This window comes from Talpa occidentalis, unplaced genomic scaffold (genome assembly GCF_014898055.3).
Source record: "Talpa occidentalis isolate TD23 unplaced genomic scaffold, MPIMG_talOcc4v2.1 talOcc4.8, whole genome shotgun sequence".
Taxonomy (NCBI): Eukaryota; Metazoa; Chordata; class Mammalia; order Eulipotyphla; family Talpidae; genus Talpa; species Talpa occidentalis.
The window spans coordinates 23460366-23484955 of record NW_023605194.1 but is presented as its reverse complement, the minus strand read 5'-3'; the positions used below and the strand labels follow the sequence as shown (position 1 = coordinate 23484955).

At 37.2% G+C, this 24590-nt stretch overlaps 1 protein-coding gene across 4 annotated transcripts in view; it reads left to right on the top strand.

Annotated features, from left to right (window-relative positions):
- Positions 1-24590, top strand: part of LCOR (ligand dependent nuclear receptor corepressor) — a 121988-nt gene that overhangs the window by 2519 nt on the left and 94879 nt on the right. The gene's annotated exons all lie outside the window — the stretch shown is intronic.

The following is a 24590-nucleotide window of genomic DNA, read 5'->3' as shown; positions in this document are numbered from 1 at the left end:
AATGACTAACAAAATTCTTGTGTAAATATCTGGGTTGAATATTTTTAGATTTCATTTTCTTGAAGGAGAATTTTAATCTTACGGCATACTTTTAACTTCAAATTTCCACCTTGAAGGTAGTAAAGTTCAGGAGATATCAAATTATTTAGAGTCCAGAGTGCAGAGTGGTATTTTAATCTGAACAGTAATATATTGTTGATAGCCTCCCAACTAAAATCAGTTGGTTCTCATGTTTTTTCTTTTATTATATGTAATTTTGTTCTTTAAGGTGAGTTCTAAATAAATCAATTGTAGTGTTAACTTTCTGAGTTTAAAAGAACTGACAGTGATCTTTATACAATCTAAAAGGCAAGCGTTACTTGTTACTAGTGGTTGTAATGACTACTTTTTTTTATTTTAATGGGGTTGGTTCTGAACAGTTAACCTTCTATTTGATTCTGTCTTTCTGATTAATATTTCAGGTCATTTGGTTTGTAAATGATACTTAATTTGAAGCAGTCTTTGTATTTAAAAATGAATTCTCACTCATTTCCAAAATCTTTTTCTCCCATGTACCCTTTTTTTTTTTTTGGGAGGGAGTGGTGGTAGTAAGAGTAGAGGTGTCACGCTTCCATTATTAGTTTTTAGTTGATTTGGAGTTAGTAGCAGGTTAAGACAGTGATTATCATCACTATGGATATTTGGTAGCCAGGTGATTATTGTGGTGTCTTTTGGGACTGGGATAATCAGTTCAGATTCCAGGAAAATAGAAGTTCTCTCTGCTGCCTGGTGTGATGTAACCTATTGCCTGACTACTCCTCATCCTTGCAGTATTCATAAAAGGGCTTTCCCATTTAGGCAGAAGTTGTGTGGTTTCAGTTTAGCTCTAGCTTGGCTGAAAAGCAGCTTGGCTGAAAAGCATAGCAGTATGAGTCTTTTTGACTCACAGAGAACTATTTCAAACTGCCTTCATTCCCTCAGTGTGCTTTCAGCTGGAGCAGTTCTAGAAAGCATCTGAATAATGCCATTTTTAACCTTAAGGCTCTACACAAGATGGCCTATAATTTCTTGCAGAGATTGAATGAGGCATTCAGTGTCTCTGGGGACTTGCCATTTCTGAGTACCCACCTAATCACTTACCTACTTGTATTAGTACTGTTTTAGGAACAAAGGGCAGTTAGTTAAGTACTTAATTCATTTAAATATTTACTAACAATCTGCCTTGTATCAAGCACTCTCGGCAAACAAAGATATTGGGGGAGCTATCCTTCAGAAACTTTTCTTCCTTAGAGAATAAATAGTACATTCAATTATTGTGCAAGTTTAAATGTACCAGGGAATAGTGCAGACTGGTGCTAGGAATGTTTAGAAGTGAAAGAAAGCTCTTGAGATAAGAAAGACCATGAAGAAGGTGGTGGGAAAAAATAGATGGTGAATTTTTGCTTCTTTTTGACAAATAAGGTAAAAGCATTCTTGTATTTAACAAAAGTGGAAAAGGACAATGAGATGTCTATTTTTTTTTAAGATTTATTTTTTATTTATACAAGAACTGTGGTACAGGCCAGAGGCGTGGGAGGGTGAGAGGATTCACCAGAGACAGAGTGGGGAACAGAAAGGCAGACAGGCCGAAGACACTGCTAAGGGTAGCAGCAGGCAAGGCAGGAGAGGTCTGCTGCGCCATGTAGGTATCTCCCTGACTGGCCAGGAATCGAACCTGCGCTGCAGAGGCTGCAGACAGCTTCATAGCGCTGCGCTCAATCCGCTGCGCCACCAGAGGCCACAAATTGTCTATTTAAATTGCAGTCCTTGAACCTTCCGGGCAACTTACAGAAGATAGGTTTGCAAAGGTAGGTATTAGAATTTTCCGAGGCAGGCTCATAGAGACTCTAAATAAGCTAGAGTTTCTTTGTTAGGAAACTTGGGGTTTGTAATGCATTTACCTTGTAGAACTCTATGGTAAAGACACAGATTGCTTTTTAAATCACCTTGTCAGAAACAATATTGTCATCCACAATGGTGGTGTTCTTAAGTAAACTCATTAGAAGGCTGAACCTTAATTCATTGAAATATCAGTGGCAGATTGATTCTTTGAATATCCTTAGTACTGACAAATTTTCATCCTTAGAGATTGGATTTGATGTTTGGGAACAGTTAAAAAGTATATTCTTTGGCAATTAAAAGTATATGTGAAATAATGGCATTGGTTTCCTTTCTTGCTATGCAGACTTCTTTGAAACCTCAGCAAAGAGGCTTAATTAGTTTGATGTACCTTCTTTCCAATTCTTAGTTCCTTTATTAGTTTCCATATCTGCTGAATGAAATTTGGATTTTGGGTAGATATGAATAAATAAAGTGTTATTGATTGTAGTTTCAAGGTAAAAATGGGCATTACTACTCTCCAAAATATCTTCTCTATTGCAAATATTTAAAATAAGTCTTTTTACTATTCCATATACGTGCACATTGCCTTGGAATAATTCACCCTTTTTGAAATTCACCACAAAATTCACCCTTTTTGAAATACGCAGTTAAGTGATTTTTAGTTTATTTACAAGATTGTGCAGATATTGTCTAATTCCATAGTACTTTATAATTACCCCATGAACAGTCATTTAGCATTTCTCCTATAACCCAGCTCTTGGCCACCTTTTTGTTTCTGTGGATTGCCATTTCTGCACATTTGACATAAATGTAATCATATAATATTTGACATAAATGTAATCATATAATCATAAAATATTTCTTAGCATATTTTCAAGATTCATCCATGTTGTAGCATGTACCAGCACTGTATTGCTTTTTCCGAGCCACTGTTAATGCATTTATGGCATACCTTGTTTTGTTCATCCATTTATCAGTTGACTGGACATTTGGGTGGTTTCTGCTTTTTACCTCTTATGAATAATGCTGTTGTGAACATAAGCAGCAGCATCTGTTTGGATATTTGTTTTCACCTGTATTAAATAGCATGTAGACAGGAGTAACATTTTTGGGAACTGTTTTATCCTTTTGAGGAACTACCCAACTTTTCCAAAGTGCCTTCAGTATTTTACATTTCCAACAGCAGTGCATGAAGATTCCAGTTTCTTTCTTTTCTTTTTTTTTTTTAAAGATTTATTTTTGTATAGAGGAACTGGGGTGTAGGCCAGAGGTGGGCGGGTGGGGGGTGGTGTGAGAGGATTCACCAGAAACAAAGTGGGGAACAAAACAGGCAGATCTACTGAAATACACTGCTGAGGGGAGCAGTGGGCGAGGCAGGAGAGGTCTGCTGAGCCATGTGGATCACCTCCCTGGCTGCACAAAGCATCACAGTGCTGAAACTTTATCCCTTGCGCCACCAGGGAGGTCCAAGATTCCAGTTTCTACTCATCTTTACCAGTATTTGCTATTAGCTGTCTTTTTGATGATAGCTGTCCTAGTGGGTAGCTATGAAGTGGTATCTCATTGTGGTGTGATTTTCATTCCCTTATGACCAATAATGTTGAGCATCTTTTCATGTGCTTTTGGCCATTTATACATCTTAGGAGGATTGTCTGTTTAGGTGCTTTGCCAATTTTAAGTTGTCATTTGGTCTCGTCATTGTCAAACTGTAAAAACTGTAAGAACAGAATTTTGGTTACTAGACGTATCAGAAAATGATTTGCAAACATTTTTTTTCATCATGTCCTCAAACTTGAGAATAATTACAGCCATAAGATATACTGCCATATGCCTTGTAAAAGGGATATGATTATGAGTTGCATTAGAATATGAGTTATAGGGCCTCCCCGGTGGCGCAGCGGTTGAGCGCTGGGTTGCGAAGCTGTCGGCGACCTCTGCGGCGCTGGTTCGATCCCTGGCTGCTCCCCGGCCACCGGAGGAGGGTCCCACATGGCGTGCAGACCTCTCCTGCCGCCCGCTGCTCCCCTCAGCAGTGTACTTTGGTCCTTCTGCCTGCTCTGCTCCCCGCTCTGGCTCTGGTGAATTCTCTCACCCTCCCGCGCTTCTGACTGTACCCAGTGCATGTATAAAACAAAACAAACAAACAAATAAATAAATAAAAAAAAATGCCTCTATAAATAAAAAAAAATTAAAAAAAAATTAAAAAAAAAAAGAATATGAGTTATAGTAACAGTGATTGACGTGAACTAGAATTACTCAGGAAAGGCTACCTTAAACATCTTTTTCTATTGTTATTTGATGGAGTTGTAAGAATATTTATATATTTCACTCTCCAAGTTTAAGTCCTTGCCTTTCTTTAGTGAAGGTTTATATACTCAAGTTCAGACAGTGTGGTAAGCCACATTATTAGAATCTGTTCTGTGCCTGACCTCTTTGGATAGTAAATAACAGATTTGAATAGAGAGGGATACCTTTAGTCTATATAGCTCCATCATAAACATTTTGTCTGAATCTGTTTTGTTTGTGTTTGAATAGTGAGATAAGTCTGTGCAACAGTAATATTTTTGAAGTTTAAGATACCTTTTTTGGTTTTTTGCATTTTGTAAAATCCAGATATTTGACAAGTAATTTTTATGGCATATTTTTACATGATTTTATTTTTGGTGCTTAACTAAATATACTGTTCCCAAGAGACTGTTTTGAATTTTGTTAGTTTCTCATTTCTTAATTGAGTGTCACAGTGTCAGATGTAATGATGTCTTAAGGATAGGATTGAGCCTTTTATGAGACAGTTGGCAGAATTAGTTTGAGGATTCTTTTCTGAATAGATTGTAAGTGGTTAGGAAAGCTGTGTAAGTTCCAATGATTTTTGTCTTGTTTTTATTATTTTTGTTCCATGTGCTTATCTTTCTTGTTAAGAGAATTATGGATACTTTTGGATTTGTTTTTCTGGAGTGATTACTATGCAAGCCAAGGTATTTACAAGTATAAAACCAATTTTTGTTGTTTGATCTTATAATAAAGTTCTTATAATTAAGTTTTGGTTAATGGGTAATTTTGAATTAGAGTGGGATGACTCAAAGGGAATGCTAAAAGGAAAAATGATAGGGATGTAATAAATGTTTTAGACTTACATTTCAAATTTTGGTGTTGGGAAACTAGAAATTAATATATTGGGGACATTTCATACTAAAGAGAAAGAAGTTCCACAGGTGTATCTTAGAATTATATTAAAAATTATTATAATTGTACTATTTGAAGTAATGCTATATTATTTAAAGTAAAGTTAATGATTTTCTAAGTCATTAAACGTTAGTCACTGTTTTACAAAGTGTGAAAGGGGAACAAGAAAGTAGAACTAAAAACAAAGTTGTCTCAAGATTTTTGGCAAGTATAACAACCTAGAGGAATAAATAAATTCTAAAAATTGACATATGAAACAGAAAGTGTCAGAAAACCCTATTGATGGTGTTACCATCTTATGTCTGCGAAAACATTTTATGCTCTTTAGAAAAGTTTAATAAAAGTTGAGTTGTCTTTAGTTAGAAATATAGGAACATGAAGATTGTAAAGTTTTTTTTTTAGAAAAATTTATTAGAAATCAGTTGTGAAACTCTTTTTCAAGCTGTCAGGGATTTCCCTTAGTCTAAATGCTTCCCTCTTATTCACAGAAATTATTTTATTTTCTTTCAATGTTTGTGAACTATTTATCTGACTTCTCAAGTGAGGGTAAGACAAAGAACTGAACTCTTTCCAGAAGTGTAAGCTTTTATGTAACTTGCTCCATTTGCATCTGAAATTGTCATTTAAATTAAGTCATTTAGTCATGTTAAAGATGACATACATCAAGACTTTTTTGGGTTATAAGATATTGTGAACACCAGCATTATTTCAATACCATGAGAATTATTATTGGAAAAACTTTTGGACTATGAACATTTTCATTCTTATTGGTAACACTAATCTGTGACTGGAAAACTAGTCTTGCTGTTATCCGGTCTCATAATTAACTTATTTTTCATGAAATCCGAATTATTTTATCATCATCAATAAGTTATTGTTTGCATTTATCTTGTTGACTTTTTAGAGGCTTCCAGAGCATAAAGGTATTTTCTCCCTCTCCTAACTTGTAATAAAAAGAGAAAGAAAAATATCTATAGGCTGTATCTTTTTTGGTAAAAGAAAATCCCATGTGTGAAATGTGAATAAGCCACAAAGAAATACATTTCTTTTTACAACAGAATTCATGTCTGACTTAATATAAGTAGCAGTCTCCAGTAGTACAGCAAGAATTACTGGTTTATGCAAATTTCAAAAATAAATACAATATGTGTAGCTGAAGGAATTGTTGAATTTGTTAAACTAAGACATGCTTGTGTTCAATTTGATGATTTCTTGTTTGTTACATATTTTGTCTTTTCCCTAATACATGGGTGTTTGTGGGTTTTACCTGAATACCCCCTCCTAACCCAATTTGTATTTGAAGTCATTTGTAGAATTAACCTTTATGCCTACCCATTGGATTTTTTTTACCTTTCTTTACATAATTTTTTTAATCTTACAACTTTTAGATTCATGATTTATCAAAAGTAGAAAGAATATTGGAACTTGTTTTCTTATCCATCCTTATCTGTGAATAGTGAAAGGAATTTTAGGGCCTTCCTGGTGGCCTAGGGGTTAGGAGGCCCAAGGGTTAAGTCTCAACACTATTACTGCTATGGCCTGAGTTCTATCCCTGCCCAGGGAGCTAACCCAAATATGGTGCAGCAGACCTACCCTGTCTCACCTGCTGCTCCCCTTAGCAGTATATTTCAGTACATCTGCCTGTTCTGCTCCCCACTCTGTCTCTGGTGACTCCTCTTACTCCCTGTACCTCTGGCCTACATCTGAGTTCTTCTATGCCATTTAAAAAAAAAAAGTAAAAGGAATTTTAAATAGTCATTCATTTTGGAAAACGTCAGATATACACAAAATTAGAATACTGCAGTGAATACCAGGTAACATCACCTACTGGCCATTCTTTCTATCCCACTGGGTTATTTATAAATTAATCCCAGATATCAGATTTAGTTCTGTATTGCATCTTTTTTTGCATCCTTTTATGTGGTCTGTCTCCCTGTTCCCACTGTATATCTCCATCAGGTGATTCATAAATTTACAGAAATAATATATTAATATGTAGACAAAATTTTGTTGTTCGTTTTTTTTTTTTTAAGATTTATTTATGCATACAAGAGCTAGGGTAAAGGCCAGAGATGCGGGGGCGGGGTGGGGGGTGCGGTGGTGAGTGGATTCACCAGAGACAGAGTGGGGAGCAGAACAGGCAGACTGACTGAAACACACTGCTAAGGGGAGCAGTGGGTGAGACAGGAGAGATCTGCTTCGTTATGTGGGTTGCTCCCTGACCTGCCTGGGATGAAACTTGTGCTGCAGAGGCTGCGGATCGCTTTGTGCGGTGCTTAACCCCTTGCACCACCAGGGAGGCCCTGGTTTTGTATTGTTAATGGGTTTTTTGTTTTTTTTTTTAAGATTTACTTATTTATACAAGCACTGGGTACAGTCAGAAGCGTGGGAGGATGAGAGAATTCACCAGAGCCAGAGCAGAGAACAGAACAGGCAGACTGATAAAATACACTGCTGAGGGCAGCAGCAGGCGCAGCAGGAGAGGTCTGCGCACCATGTGGGACCCTCGCCTGGGGCTGAGGATCGAACCAGCGCTGCAGAGGCTGCGGGCAGCTTCACAGCCCAGCGCTCAACCACTGTGCCACCAGGGGAGGCCCTGTTAATGTTTCTTAAAGGTGATCATACGTTAAGCATTTGCCAGATGTCCTTTAATGTTAATATATCTGTCATTGAGGTGGAGAAACACATTTGGAAAGAGTAAGGATTTCACTCATGGTCATCTAGCTAAAGAGCAATAAACCTGGGGTTGGAATTCAGAAGCCTGTGTGTGCTATTTAATCTTAAACATTAAAGCATATTCCCTTCCTTTAGACTTTCCTGTAGGTTCTACAAAGTTGCTCCCTCTTTGTTTCCAGCTACTCATTGCTTACTTGCTTTATATTACATTAGAGAATTTGGTTTCTTACCTCATAATATTACCATAAACAATAATTTTTAAAAATTACCTGACCTAGACTGTGTTGCCCCTACTCTTTAGCTATGGATCTGTTTGTACCTTTCATCTCAGTTTTTTAGTTTCATCAGTGGTGTTCAGAACTAAACAGGTTTCTGAGCTGAATATTTTCCACTGGCTTAGTTTTCCTTCTTATATTGCTAGAATGGCCTTTCTTCACCATTGGCTGAGCTTTGAACATAGCCTTAGAAGAAAAAAGACAACAAAAGCTATCCAAGTGGTATTGATTCTAGGCTTTAAACTAGGTGAAACTTCCATGTGGACCAACCTGGTTCACAGGGCACTTTGAGGTTTGTAACAAAAGCCTTATGGTAACAATATGTAGGTGTCTGACCTTTTCTTCTATTCATATCCTTCCCAGAGACCTCAAGTGTAAGGAAGGGTGGGGGAGGAGGTTAGGGACCTACAAAGTAAAGTATATTGAGGTTAGAATTCAGGCTTCCTGGAAATGAATGTCATCTCATTTCTAACCATTAACTGTTTTGGTGCAGATGGCACTAAATATTTTAAAATGTGTGATAGGGAAGTTGCTGGTAGTGTTCAATTGCTGAGAAGGGGAAGAGGAATATGGCAAATCTAAAAAAATGATACACTGTTCTGGTAATCTCAGCATCACAAAAAGCTGTATTAGTAGATGCTGGAAGATGAAACAAAGTGAAAGGAGAAATTAAAAATAAAACAGGAAGCTCATTACCTTCACTAAGAATAAAAAGTGACGAACATAAATGTTCATATACCCCTGTATGAAAAGTTAATGTGTGATTAATTATATAAAATCTAATCTTAATTATATAAAATTAATTACATAAAATCTAATCTAATAATCTTTGTATTAGGTTATATAAGTTTTCATTCAACTAGTAAAGCACACAAAATCTGACTTGTATAAATGGGCATTTATTAGCTTTTTGATCTCAGTAAAATGATACTTTAATTATGGGTGAGCATTGAGAAGGCAGTGTGTCCTTGGGAATAGTTACTAAAAAAAAACCTTTAAGCTGGTCATTTTTCCATGAGTGTTTAACATAGTAACACATCTTTTTAAAATGATTTTGTTAATGTGTTACCTATGTTCAGTGGTCAGTGTTCTAAAACTTTGCTTATTTATTACCAACCTCACATTTATCCTTAGCAAAAATATTTTTATGATGCTTATTCTGTTACTCTAGATCTGATTTCTGTTCTGAAAGACTACATCAGCTTAAAAAAATTAAAAATTAGTTTCCAACAATTTTTGAGAGGTGCTGGAGTATTTCTGTATTGACATTCTAAAAGGAAAACAAGTATGATTAAAACAATAAAAGCTATTTTTCATGTGAGACTTGTAAGGCGAATTTTTATTTCTGTGTATGTTTATTATGTGTAACTTTTCACTGTGATGTGTTTTTAAAAATAGATTTTGGCATTTTAAAATAAACATACAGAATCAGAAATCCATGTATGTCTACTGGGAAAGTTTCAAAACCCAGGAAAGCTACTAATATACAATCTTATCTAAAAGGTAACATTCACTTTGGATCTTTTTTTTCCTGGGCAAAGAACTTCTGTTTAATTTTATATAGCATGTAGATGAAAAATTACTACTTTTTATTGGTGGAAAACAAGAGTAAAAGCCTAAATGTGGTGAAGATAGAGAAGAGAAATAATAACAGTGTAGATAGGAACCATCAGGAGCTGTAAGTCTGTGTGGAACATTTTTTTTCCCCAACACAATCACATAGATGACAGTTAAACCTGAATGAGTTGTTTGGTCAGGACTCTTAAACTGTTAAGATTCAGTTATCCACAGATCTTGTTCTTTAAAAACAAGAGACTGTAAGTTAATGAAGAGTATTCTTATATTTATAGTGATAAAAAAATAAGTTGAGGGCCTCCCTTGGTAGCACAGCAGTTGAGCGCTGGGTTGTGAAGCTGCCCTCAACCTCTGGAGCGCTGGTTCCATGCCCAGCCATCAGGCGAGGGTCCCACATGGCGCGCAGACCTCTCCTGCCGCCGCTGCTCCCCTCAGCAGTGTACTTCGTCAGTCTGCCTACTCTGCTCTGTGCTCTGGCTCTGGTGAATTCTCTGCCTTCTTGTGCTTCTGACTGTACCCAGTGCTTATATAAATAAATAAATAAATCTTAAAAAAAAATAAGTTGACGTTGTGGCAAGGACAAGTAACCAGAGTTGATAATCCATACAGTTTTGCCTTCACCCCACCCCTGTTCCTGAGGACTTCTTTATTTTGGAAAAAGTAGGTTTGTTCTTATTGAATGATTAGTCAGTGTTTAGGCATTACTTTTTAAACATTACTTGATACAAATTTCTTAAAATTATGAGAAGTTTGTTTAGGTACAAATAGCTTTGATAACTACTAAGTCAGCCAATTTATCTTTTGTCAGACATTCTTTAAGAAATAATCTAGGGCCTCCCCGGTGGCATAGCGGTTGAGCGCTGGGTTGCGAAGCTGCCCGCGGCCTCTGCGGCGCCGGTTCGATTCCCGCTGCTCCCCGGCTGCTCCCCGACCACCGGAGGAGGGTCCCGCATGGCGCGCAGACCTCTACTGCTGCCCACTGCTCCCCTCAGCAGTGTGCTTGGGTCCTTCTGCCTGCTCTGCTCCCCCCTCTGGCTCTGGTGAATTCTCTCACCCTCCCATGCTTCTGACGCGGGAGGGTGAGAGAATAAACAAAACAAACAAACAAACAAAATAAATAAATAAATAAAACATGCCTCTATAAAAAAAAAAAGACTTAAAAAAAATCTAGATGAAATCAATTACCTTGAGGAATATGAATATATATACAGTTACAAGTAAAAAAAGAAGGTAAAGAATGAAGGCTATATTAAGAGAACAGGAAGGAATAAAAACAGCAAAACAGGAAGCCTCTGTTGTTGAATCATGCTGCTGCATGAGAATAATTCCCATTAATCTATATGCTTTTATATCAATACTTACTAAAACACTTTTCAGTCCCCTGATCCTTGACGGCTGAGACCTTATAAATATGTAATGCATAATTCTTTCCACATTTTCTGCATATTATTTTATGGTATGGATAGGCCACTTAAATGTCCAGTTTCTGTGACTCAACAGAAGTATAAGCAGTAATAGTAATTAATGATAGTATTGCTGTTTTGTTTGACTGGATTGTAAAATAAGTAACATACTTTAAAATTTGACACTGAAAGGATGCTTGCTCTCAGATGGCAGAACACACAGGATTTTCAGATGTTCGATCGAGTAACACAGCCTGGGATTCTGCTAGGAATGTTCTTTCAGGAGTGAGTAATTTGCATTTGTGTGACATAGTTTTTTTTTTGATAATCTTTCTCCCTACTTCTATAGCTCAGGCTTTCCTTTATATTTCTTTTTTTTTTTTAAATTGTAATATTTAAAAATACAAAGGAAACTAAATTAGTTTTTAAAATAAATGTGTATGTGTATTTTAGTCTAGGAAAATAAGTATCTTTGGACACCCAAGGAGATGAGAATGACTTTAGAAGTACAGTGGTGGTTAAAGTTACAAGAATAAAATTAACTAGACAGAATTCAGTAATGAAATGTATTCAGTGAATGTTAATGGACAGAGCCATTTTTGGAGAGCAATCTGTACTTAAAACTAAAACGGGAAATAACCTTAGGACCCAACATCTCACTTCTGGGCATCTACCCAAAGAACAGGAAATTAACAACTCAAAAATTGTATACTCTAAAGATGTTTATTACAGCAATATTTACTTAATAGCTGGAACATGGAAGCAACCTCAGTGCCCACTGATAGAGAATTGTTAAGAACAGATGGTATATCCACGCAATGGAATGCCGTTCAGTTATAAGGAAAGATGAAATGTTGCCATTTGCAGCAAAATGGAGGGAGTTTAAGAGAATTATAGTCAATTAAGTCAGAAGACAAATATGAAACCTTTACATAGTGGAGGAATCAAAAGCAAATTACTTATTAAAGCTAGTGCACACTAATAAATGAAGAGGTACTTCTGAGATTAAGGGAGGGCTGAGGGGAAAAGGGTCAAAAAGGCCTAAAGGATGGTAATGGGGAGTATATATATTGAATGAGATGGTAACATTAAAGAACTTGGAACAGTAAACTTTGAACATTATAAGTACTTACTATTTAAAAAAAAAGACCCTTGAATTCCCCCAGAAACCAAAGACTTTGTTTGTTCTTCCCAGAGGGAGAGAAAATAATATTTAATGAAGTTGTCTGCTTTTTTAGTGATTGGTTTTTGGCTCTGTTTGCATCATTATTTAAAATTATTTAGTCCATAAAACAGTTTTATTTTGAGATAATGCAAATAGTTTTGCCTGCTAATTTTTGTCTACTCTTGAATTAAAAAAAAAAAAAAAGCTTAAGAGATAACACGTTTCTTGAAGTTAAGCATTGGTTCCTCCATTTTTGAATTATAAAAGTATCGTGGAGTAGTAAGTTTGTTCCAGGAGTGAAAAACTGAATCCAACTGTGGATGAAGGGAGCTCTAAAACATTCACCTAAGCCAATAATTACACTTCTGCTCAGACCCATTTAGGTTGGGTTTCATTACTTGTGACCAAAGGTTCTGACAGACTATTTTTTAAGTTTTAGAAGGATTATACCTCTGTAAGGGGAACTTACTGTAAGTATAAGTAAACAATTATACTGTAAGTATAAGAAAACATATTTTCTACCCTTAAACAAGGGGAGAGAGGGCCTCCCCTGGTGGCGCAGGTGGTTGAGCGCTGCACTGTGAAGCTGTCCACAACCTCTGCAGTGTGGGTTAGATCCCAGCCGGCCGGCTGGTGAGAATCCCACATGGCACGGCAGACCTCTCCTGTCGCGCCTGCTGCTCCCCTCAGCGGTGTTTTTCCTCAGTCTGCCTGTTCTGTTTCCCGCTCTGTCTCTGGTGAATCCTCTCACCCTCCCACACCTGTACCCCTGTTCTTGTATAAGTAAATCTTAAAAAAAAAAAAAGAAGGGGAGAGAAATTATTTGCCTGGGATGATACTAGACCAGAAAGTGACATATGTATGGGAAAGATTGCCTGAATTTTAGTAAGTTGAGAAAATACTTCATTCACTTTCTTTGTTACTGAATTCTTCCGTCACCACCTTGAGTACCAAGTAAGATATTAATAGTATAGTACTCATTGGGTGTTGAAATTGTTATTTCTGTTTTACAGGCCATTTTAAATAAAGACAACTTATATTTAAAAATTTTTATATATATGTTAATGATATATATATATGTTAATGATATATATGTTAATGATACCAGCTCATTTAAAGAGTGATGTAAGTTGAAGAATTTAGCATATTCTTGAAGTAAAAAGAATACATATCCATTCTCATACTATTGCCTATAACTTTTATTACCTGGAAATGTTGAAATTTTGAATTCACTATATGATTATCCCTACATATTTTTCATCTGTAATCACATGTAATGTAATCTTCATAATAACCTTAATTGGGTATTATTTTGATTTTATGGATGAAAAAAAATCAGTGTGCAGATTGATGTTACTACAGAGGTATGGTGTCCTGCCTCACCTGGACTCTTAGCTCTGGGAATTCTTTTGTGGTTTCTTGGTCAATCCTTGATTATCACAGTGGTTCTCTTTTAACCTCTGTGCATTCCTACCTTTCTCTCAGCTGAAGTTTCTTTTTTTTTTTTTAACAATTAAAAAAAAAGATTTATTTATTTATTTATGCAAGCACTGGATACAGTCAGAAGCGCGGGAGGGTGAGAATTCACCAGAGCCAGAGCGGGGAGCAGAACAGGCAGACTGACGAAATACACTGCTGAGGGGAGTAGCGGGTGTGGCAGGAGAGGTCTGCGCACCATATGGGACCCTCGCCGGCTGTGGGGCGGCCGGGGATCGAACCGGCACTGCAGAGGCTGCGGGCAGCTTCGTAGCCCAGCGCTCAACCACTGCACCACCAGGGGAGGCCCTCAGCTGATGTTCTTAATACCTACAGAACAATATTTCCAACATTCTCCCTAGACTACTTGGAAAATTTGAGAAAAATACCTATGCTAAAACATTGTTTCAAAGTATTGACTATCAAAATCACTGAGGTATTTGTAAAAATTGAAAATTTGGATCCTACACCAGATTTGCTGACTCAATCTTGGGGAATGGGGAATCTCTTTTTTAGCAGATACCTCAAATGATTCTTAAATACACTGAAGTTTGAAAACCATGTAAAATAAGGCTACTTTAAACATCATGCAAGACCTTTAGGATATCTGATTCCTGCTTACTTTTCGTGCTGAACTCTGTGTATCCTGTCCAGTCCCCACATTGATCCTTCAAGTCCTCTAACCACAAAATACAGGTCACGCTTTGTCTAGTGCTAGCATTATTATACTACTTTATTTACCTCCTCCCTCCCCTTTCTCCAAGTGTGCCTCTTCCAGTTTGCAAGACCCTTGACGTCAGCAAATAATGTCATGTTTTTCTTTGTATTTTAAGTAGCTGACAAAGAGACTGGCACATACTGGATATTCATTATTTCTGGAAAGAGAAAACAGTACTTTGGACTATTACTTATTAAACAAGTGACTGAAATTAAAAGGTAGTATTCTACTTATAGTGACTTAAATTATTTAAGGAAAAATAGAGTATGAGAAAGAGGAAATATAGATTTTAGATAAAATCTTTGGTTTTCTTATTGGCTTTAGCACAATGATTTTTAAGAAAGGAGTTACCCCTTTGAGAACCACTGTGTTAGAAAGAATGATACTAAGGACTAATTTCCTTTGCATGTGAATTGTGTGGAGACACAAGCAAAACCTGACTTTTAACAGGAAAACATTATTTCTTTGTTTTGTCTTGTTTCACTTCAAAATGTAATCTTTTTCTTTGTGTCAGAATGTATATATTTGAGGTTTCGGAAATGCCAGCAAGAAAAACTAGGAAAAAACTGGAAATTTTACAGATACAAATGGGGGAAAGTTGGAGGTGGGCACCAGGTAGAGCAGGAAGAATGTTTAGATTGTATGTGAGCATAAAATGTTGAGACTTTTTCCAGAAGTCTAGGAGACTATTTTCCAGAAGTCTGTATTTCTTGTTCCAGATCTGTGAATATAGGAATATTTCTTGACTAGCATATGTGAGTTTGCTTGAGATAGAAACAGATGAACCATGAACAGTGATAGTCATCTTAAACAGAGGGCAGTTATGAATGTCCTCGGTGAGGTGGTGAGAAAGAAACTTTAATATGACTTCGTCACTACTGTAGCCACCATGTAGTGATGTTGGTCTAGGAATGCTGTGCTTTAGGGATGGTGGTGATGTGGACTGTCATTGGGAAGGAAGAGTTATGAATACTTTGTTAGGTATTGTGTTGCATAGGTCCTTATAACTGGGAGAGTTCCTTATGTGTTTCCTGATTTGCTATCAGGAGCTTAGAAATCCATACTTTTAACAACCTTGAATGAGTTTATTTCTAACTTTTAGATTCTAAAACCCTTCATGGCAAACCCTGGTGTATAAATGCAAACTGCTCTTATTCTAACTCTTTAAAAAAAAGTTTTTTTAATTTTTTTTTTTTCAAGATTGCTTTATTTACACAGGAACCAGGGTACAGGCCAGATGTGTGGGAGGGTGAGAGGACTCACTAGAGACAGAGTGGGGAACAGAACAGGCAGACTGGGAAAAAACACTGCTGAGGGGAGCAGCGGAAGAGACAGGAGAGATCTGCTGCTCCATGTGGGAACCTTCCTGGCCGGCCAGGATTGAACCCACGCTGCAGAGGCTGTGCACAGCTTCACAGTGCGGTGCTCAACCGCCTGCGCCACCAGGGAGGCCCCTACTAACTCTTAACTGTCTCTTTGCCAAATTTGAGAAAATAGCTGAAAAATGTGAAGCCCTGTTTTTAATTATATGGTGCTTTGCAGTATACTGCCTATATCTCTATTAGAACTCTTTCTATTGCAAGTTCAGAAACCCTATTTAAATTAAGTGAAAAAGGTAGATATGTACCTTTTTAAATTAAGTGAAATTTAAATTACGTGAAAAAGGTAAATATGTAGATTTATAAATTGGGAAATTCACCGAGTTACTGCTAGTTCTGACATGGCTAGATCCAGAAATTTACTTAATGTCTTATCTTTATTTCTGGGCATTGCATTTCTCTTTCTGTTTCCTTCATCAGGTATGATGGTAAAGATGGTCATTTAAAACTCTATTTGTATAATTCTTAAAGTCCACATATATCTTCTGTAGAGACCTGACAAATAGGATGGCTGCAAAAACTCAAGTGGCCCTGAGACCTGTCCCTAACTAGTCACTATAGCCAGTGGATTATGATTCTCTGACCTGACCAGGCACAATTGCCAAGTTTTAGAGAGACTTAAGTTCAGTGCTCCTTTATAGTTTGAAGGAGTAGTAGATTGATTTTTCCAAAGAATATGGAATGCTCTCATCTAAGAAAGGACAGTAAATGCTGGTTAGGCAAAATCTATAAATATTCCATAGCTGAATCAGTGTCTATTTTTAAAGAAATTGGTAATAGATTGTATAGTAAGTTGGGCTGTGTCCTCCAAAAAAATAAGTTGAAGTACCCTATGTCTGTGAATGTGACTTTATTTGGAAATCAAGCCTTTGCAGTTGTAATGATGATAAGGTCACATGGAGATTAGGGTGGGTCCTGATCCAATAAGTGGTGTCCTTAGGGGAAGAGGAAAATTTGGATACAGACAGAGAAAATGGCAATGTGAAGAGAGAGGGAGATATTGGAATTATATTGCTACAAGCCAAGGATGATTTGGTACCCATCAGAAACTATGAAGAAGCAAGGAAGAATTCTTAAGGACTTTGGAGGAGGCATGACCCTGCCAGCACCCTAAATTCAACTCCAGAACTGCAAGATAATACATTTTGGGGGGGGGGTATTAAACCATTGTGGTAATATGTTATAGTAGCTCTAGGAAACTCAGACTATACTTGGTATATATAAAATTAATTTTTTTGGTCAAGTTTATCCTCATAAAATGGTGGCTATAAGTTTCCCAGTGAATATCTTCTCTCTCTGAGAATAATCATTTTAAAATGGATTTTATGGGATTTTAGGATAACTTTGAAATTGATGGTTTGGCGTTTAAAAAGTAGGTAATGTTTGGGTAAGATTTTTCACTATCGGGTGTCACATTGTAATGGAATAATCCTTAGGGAAAGGAGAGGTTCCAGATTTCCTGCTCCACCCTAGGAAGGGTGGAGCTGAACAGGGAGGAGAAGCTAGAGAAGAGTAGAAGGAAGGAAGGAGATCTAGGAGACCTGGAGGAGGCACATGGAGCAGAGAGACTTGTGAAGAAGCTGTGCTTGCTTCTTGGCCTTGGACTTGTGCCAGGGACTTGGGAGACATGGAAGGAGACAGAGACATGGGTGAGAGGAGGCTGACAGTGGCAGTCTTTGTCTTGACTTGGGTTTTGAATTTGTTCCCTTTTTTGTTTTGACTTGGGTTTTGTGTTTGTTCCCTTCCTTCCAGGCTTAACTGGTCCCTTTTTTATGTTTCCCCACCAGAAGGTGCCTTAGACTTATGGCACATTTTTTTGGGCCTCAGTGGTCCTGCTTTGGGCCAACCCTTTTTGGGTGGGCATTTACCTACGAGAGGATGGGTAACCTGGGGTGCTTGATTTGGTAACTATATTCTTTCTTTTCTCCTTATTGTACATGAATTGTATTAAAGTTACTTTCTGTTGCAGGGTCTTACACACTAGAGTATGTTTTGTCTTTATGGCAGATAACAACCCATTTAAAGCAGTCAGTTTTGGGAGTCCCAGGATGCTCTTCACCCTGCCCTGTAAAAACATGATAATTTGGAATTGATTGTATTTCTTGAACTCTTATGTTTTAGAGTCTTTTGCTACAGGTTAACTGAAGCCATGGTCCTTGATGTAAATATTTCTCAATGTGCTTGACTCCCAAATAGCAACGTTCATGTGAGACCAATAGTAGAAATAACCAAAGTGAAACACACAGATTAAGTATGTTCCAATAACCTGAATATAAAAGAAAGAGTGTGTCTAGGATAATTGGCAATGGAGGTGAGAAAAACTACTATTTTGGTCAAACAAAGCAAAACTTTAAGAGTAGCTTGATAGTATTCTGGGCTCCTGTGCATTTCCTGCAAACTGAGTAAATGATACCTTTAAGGTTTAGTGAAACATTGAAAAGAATTGTTATGAGTTTCTTCTATTTTCTAATAGGAAGTGGATATTTTCTTTTAAAAGATTTATTTATGCATACAAGAACTGGGGTGCAGGCCAGGGTGTGGGGGGGTTTGAGCGAATTCACCAGAGACAGAGTGGGGAACAGAACAGGCAGACTGACTTTTAAATACACTGCTGAGGGGAGCAGTGGGTGAGACAGTTGAGGTCTGCTGTGCTTTGTGGGTAGTTCCCTGGCCAGCTGGGGCTGGAACTAGTGCTGCAGAGGCTACGGATAGCTTCACAGTGCTGTGCTTATTAACCCCTTGCATCACCAGGGAGGCCCGGTAGTGGTTATTTTCTATAGGCACTTGTAATTCTTACTCAAAACCTTTGGTATGAAGATTCACTTTTAGGGAACTTAAGGCTTTATTGGAAAAGTAGTTTAGGATTTGTGCAAGTACGTGTGTGTGTGTGTGTGTGTCTTATTTCCTTCAACCCATATTCACTGAAATGAAATAGAAACAATAGGTAAAGAAATGGCATATTTTAAATTAGTAGTGATGAACGCTGTACAGTTTTTATTAATAAACCTTTTTTAAGTTCAGTAGTATTTTTGCAATTCAAAACTCAAAATTATATATGCATTGAACTCTTGCTTCCAACCATGCCTCATCTACTCTAGTTTACCTATGTAACGATTATTACTATGAATTCTTTCAATTTTTTTAATAAAAATAAAAGTGTATGTCAATATTTTACCTATTTTCTCCCTTTCTTAAATTTGAAACAAGAAAAGTTTATTTTGTACAATGCTTTTTTCACTTGCGTCTTAACTATCTTTCCATATCAGTGTAGAGAACAGTCCCATTCTTTTTTCACAGCTTCATTGTGTACCAATGTGGATGTACCCCAATGTTCTCAACGAGGGGGTTATTGAATATCTGAATACTTCTCATTTACCGCATACATGCTGCAGTGAATAATATTATATATAAATTATTTTATATGTATACTTTTGTCTGTAGGATACATTCCCAGAAATGGTATTACTGAGTAAAATAGTGTCTTTAAATTTTGCTAGATATTGCCAAATTGCTTTCTAGGAATAATAGAATTTTGTAATCCAGTATCATTATAGGAGAGTGTCAATTAAGAGAATGTATCCCCACAGTTTTACTAATGTACCAGTAGTATTATGTTTCACTTGCGGATTTTTGCAAATCTGATAGGTAAAAAATATTCTCCGTAGCATGTCCTTTATGAATGAAGTTTAGCCTCTTTCTTTTAAAGACATTTCCATTCCATCTTGAATAGACTTCCTGCAGTGATGATTATGGTACATTGGTAATGGTGAAAGCAATAATTTAATAGGGGAGAAGAGAGGGGATATAATTGGTAAGAACAAAGACTTCTGGAACCTCTTCCTCCAGTTCCCGAATTTTCACCTATTCAGAATTGATTCTACAGAATTCTTAATGAGTTCTGCACATTTAATTGCTTTGTTAATGGTCTAGGAGGCCTGCAGTGTGTGATTGGCACCAGCATAGCCATCCAGGTTTTTCTGAGCATGCCTTTTCCACCCATTTTAAGAAAGCATAGGTTAGTGTTAATGGCTTAAAAGACTGCAGAAAGTTGTTAAAATTTTACCCAAAGGCTACAGTATTTACTGCTCGAGTCTTTAGTTGATATAGATTGATTTCTGTAAATGTTTTTGCTTTCATTTAGTATGTTTTATAAAATACTAGATACCTTCTTTCATGATGCTTGTTTTTTGGGGGGTTTTTTTCTGTGTGTGGTTTCAAACTTGCCTTGGACTTGTTTTTTTGCCACTTTGTTTTTTCTGAGCCAGTGTTTTGTTTTTTAACAATTTTATTTTTGTGTGGAAGAACTGGGGTGTAGGCCAGAGGTGGGGGGGGCGGGTGATAGGATTCACCAGAGACAGAATGGGGAGCAGACAGATTTACTGAAATATACTGCCAAGGGGGGGCAATGGGTGAGAGAGGAGAAATCAGCTGAGCCATAGCACCAAGGATGCCCTGAGTGAGTGTTCTTTTTTTTAGAACATTGGAAGAACTGTTTTAAGCATCACTTGGTGGTAATGTCATTTTATGTTTGCATGCTGAATGAAAACCACCATGCCTAAGCAGTTATGTTTCAAGACCTATTAATGTCATTAAATATTGGCAGTAATTTATGAACATTATTGTTTAGTTTCCTGAAACCCAGTATCTTAGGAACTGCAGGAGTATGTATTAATAAACATCAGAAATTAAAAAAATAATAATAATAATAAGTATGCCAAGTTAAGAAGGGAGTAACTGGCAGACTAAGGGTAGACATTGATTAACTCAAAGGGCAATCCTATATTCTGAAAGCTGAGTTGACAAAGTAAAAGATAACTCAGTGACTCATAGATACTAACCCAAAGTGGTCTTTGTCAAATAAAGATACATTGATTTATAGTGAATTTTTTTTTGTTTTTTTAATTAAAAATTTTTTTTACATTTTTTTTAAAGATTTATTTATACAAAAACTGGGGTACAGTCAGAGGCATGGGAGGGTGAGAGAATTCACCAGAGACAGAGCGGGGAGCAGAACAGGCAGATAGACCAAAGAAACTGCTGAGGGTAGCAGCGGGCGAGGCAGGAGAGGTCTGCTGTGCCACGTGGGTCTCTCCCCTGCTGGTCGGGAATCTAACCCGCGCTGCAGAGGCTGCAGACAACCCTACAGCGTGGCACTCAACCTGCTGTGCCACTGGGGAGGCCCATTTATAGTGAATTTCTTATGCAAGGACAACCTCTTTGCTTTAATGGCAATGCTTGGATGTTTTGGTTAAATTGCCGTTTTTATCCATTGAGCCATATGTTCTGTGAGCATCTGTGCTAGCTACTAAGCACCATGCTAGATGCAGAGATACAGAGGTGTTCATAGTAGACTGTTCTGGTCACATGGTATTTTAGACTTATGGGAAAAAAAGGGATGTTAATTACAAGGGAAACCTGTAACTACAAATATAGATAAGAGTTCTGAAAGAAGACATTGTTCTTAGTGGTGGGTAGTTATGTGTGTAGAACTGGGCAAGTTACATAGAAGAATTTTTAAGAAAAGAAATTTTTATTTGGAAGATGAAAAATGAGTGAGTTAACTCAGCAAAGGAAAGAAAAGGAGTAGGTGGAGAGGATTTCTCCAGACCAGGGTATCAAAATGTTTTGAGAAAACAGAAAAAGAAAAATTAGACCTTAGTTTCCCTCTTCGGATTCTGGTTTATATAAATATTTACATTTGCTTTCCACTGTTTGGTGGTACTTAAACATGTTTTAAGTAGACTCAAATTTGTGGGATGTTCTTTGACTATTTTTTAAAAATTAGGAAAACTGATATTTGAAAATTAGGGGTGTTAGTGTACTAGATGAATTTGTTACTAAATGGTATGGGGGGCCTCCCCGGTGGCGCAGCGGTTGAGCGCTGGGTTGTGAAGCTGCCCACGGCCTCTGCGGCGCCGGTTGGATCCCCCGGCTGCTCTCCGGCCACCGGAGGAGGGTCCCACATGGCGCGCAGACCTCTCCTGCCGCCCGCTGCTCCCCTCAGCAGTGTACTTCGGTCCTTCTGCCTGCTCTGCTCCCTTCTCTGGCTCTGGTGAATTCTCTCACCCTCCCATGCTTCTGACTGTACCCAGTGCATGTATAAACAAAACAAACAAACAAATAAAATAAATAAATAAAACATGCCTCTATTTAAAAATAAATAAGGTTTCTATATTATTTTAAAAAAATAAATAAATGGTATGGGAAAAGACCATCTATCACTGGATATTTGTGTAAGTGCACAGCTATACAAACACTCCCATTGGAGAAGCATAAGGCATTCTTTGGCAGACAATCTAAGATCTTACAGTCACTCCATATTCAAATAGGACTGATGTTTTTAACCACTTTTTTACTTGAGATATAATTAAAAAGCACCATTCATAGGTTTTGACAATTGTATATACCCCTGTGACATCCACCGAAAGCAAAATATAGAACATTGCCAGTCTTCTAGAAAGTTTACTGATGTCCTTTTCCAGCCAGCTGACATAGTTGATGTTTTCTATCACCATAAATTAGCTTTGCCTGCATCTGGATTTCATGTAAAAGGGATCATACAGTATTTATTCTTCTGTGTCTTGTTTGCGTGTTGTTCAGTAGTCCATTTTTTTAAGTGAATTTGAGATATATCATACAACTTGCCTATTTAAAATGTACAATTCATTGATTTATATGATGGCCACAGATACAGGGTACAGGAAAAATTATCATGTACTCTGGCTTCTTTTAGAATGGCAGATTATCAAACTAGCATCAGATAAAAGCCTGAAGTTTATTAATAACATATGTACCTCCCAGGTATGTGGGAGAGTCCCAGTAAGACTGAGTAAAACTGACTCACCCATATAACTACACCCTCTGAAATAACCTCAGCTAAGGCAAAGGCCATTGGGGGTTGGGGTAGGGGAAGGTCACTTAGGGGAACAGGGTTGTATCACTGTTATGCTGATTTAGTTCTGGCTCCTCCTAGGAAAGGGGTCTGAAGATTAGGTCTTCCCAAAACAGTTAAGGGAGGTGCCCTTACAGAGAAAAGGTTCCCTTCTCAACTGTAAATGGCTTTTTCAAGAAAGAACAACCTTTACCTAACCTTCAGGAGCATCCTCCACCTAGCCTTAAGATCCTTCTGTTAAATAAACCTTCAGAAGACTTATTTTGGAGTGGCAGATTTTTGCTTCCCTATGCAGTTGTGCAGCCACTGCCACAATCTTAGATTTTAGAACTTTTTCATTGCCATAGTGGCATCATTATATCTAATTTACAGATAGAATCCATACCTATTAGCACTCACTCCTTATCCTGCCCCTTCTACCCTCCATCAGTAGACAATTGCTAATATATTTTGTCTCTAGATTTGCCTATTCTAGTCATCAGTTCTTTTTTTTGTTTGTTTTGAATTTCTGAGAAGTAGTCTGTTGAATGGGCATACCAGTTTGTCCATTCTTTGCTGATGGACATTTGGGGATGATTCTGGTTTAAGGTTATTATAAATAAATATGCTGCAAACATCTCTATAAATCTTTATATGTTCTTGTTTTTATTTCTCTTGGATAATTACCTAGGAGTGGAATTGACAGGTCATAGGATAAAAGTGTACAATTTCATTAAAAACTGCCAAACAGCTAATATGTCGCCACTTTAAATTCTCCCAACAACAAGAGATCAGTTACTCTGCGCTGCCCCCGCCCCATCATTTGGTGTTTTGTCAGTCTTTTTTAACTTCATTAGTCTCCCAGTTGTGAAGTGGCATCTCATTGTTTTACTTTACCTGACGTCTAATGCTGTTGAAAACCTTTAATGTAATTATTGGACTTTCATATATGTTCTTTTCTGAAGTAGCTACCGTTTTTGTCTATTGAAAAGTTTTGTTTATCTTTTTATTGTTTTGTGAGAGTTCTTACATAATTAATATACTTACACTTTTATGTAGTTCTAGCAAAATTATTCCTCTTTAAGAATTTTTACTACTTTACATCCTTTACATTTACATACAAAATTTAGATTCATCTGGTTTATTTCTTTAAAATAGTCTCCTGGAATTGTAGTGTTGTAGAGCAACCCCGATACAAACGGGGTGCCTGACTGTGGTTAACTCAGGACATCATTTCCCCCTAACAGTAGTAGGAATCATGTTGAATCTGTGTTATCTATTTAGTGAGATTGGACATCCTAATAAAAGGGTGATTGTGCGTGTATTTTTTTTAAGTCTGCCACACAACATAAAGGACTGAAATTATAGTGTAACTTTAGGTAAATCAAAAATCTCATTTAACCATCATCAGATCAGATGCCCCTATCAGATATATTCTTACATAGTGCTTTTCACAATATAATTATGTATTTATGACCAGTTTGTTATTGTGTATTTTCTTTCAGTATTAGGTCTCTTGCTAGTCGGAACTATTACTTGTCTTGTTCAGCATTATAATATATCACCAGCAAATAGGCTAGTGTCTGGCATATAGTGGGTATTCAGTTAGTACTTAGCTGGATGGCTTAGTTTTTGAATGAATGGAAATCAGTTTCTCAGCCTACGCAAATATTCAGGTGACTGTGAGCTTCACAAAGACATGATCTAACAGTAATCCCCACAGAAAGGGGAGGTTCTAGGTTCCCTGCCCCATTGAGGAAGCTGAATAGTGAGGAGGTAACGAAAAAGGACTTGGGAGAGAAGGCTGGTGTGAGGACCAGGAGGAGGCATGTGAAGTAGAAACCATGTTTGCTTCTTGGGCTTGGATTCACACTAGGTACTTGGGGGATTGGAAGAAGACGCTTGAAAGAGAAAGAGACATGGGTAAGAGACCAGTGGGGAAGTTGGCAATGGCAGCCTTTATCTTTTTTTTTTTTAAAGATTTATTTATTTATGCATACAAGAGCTGG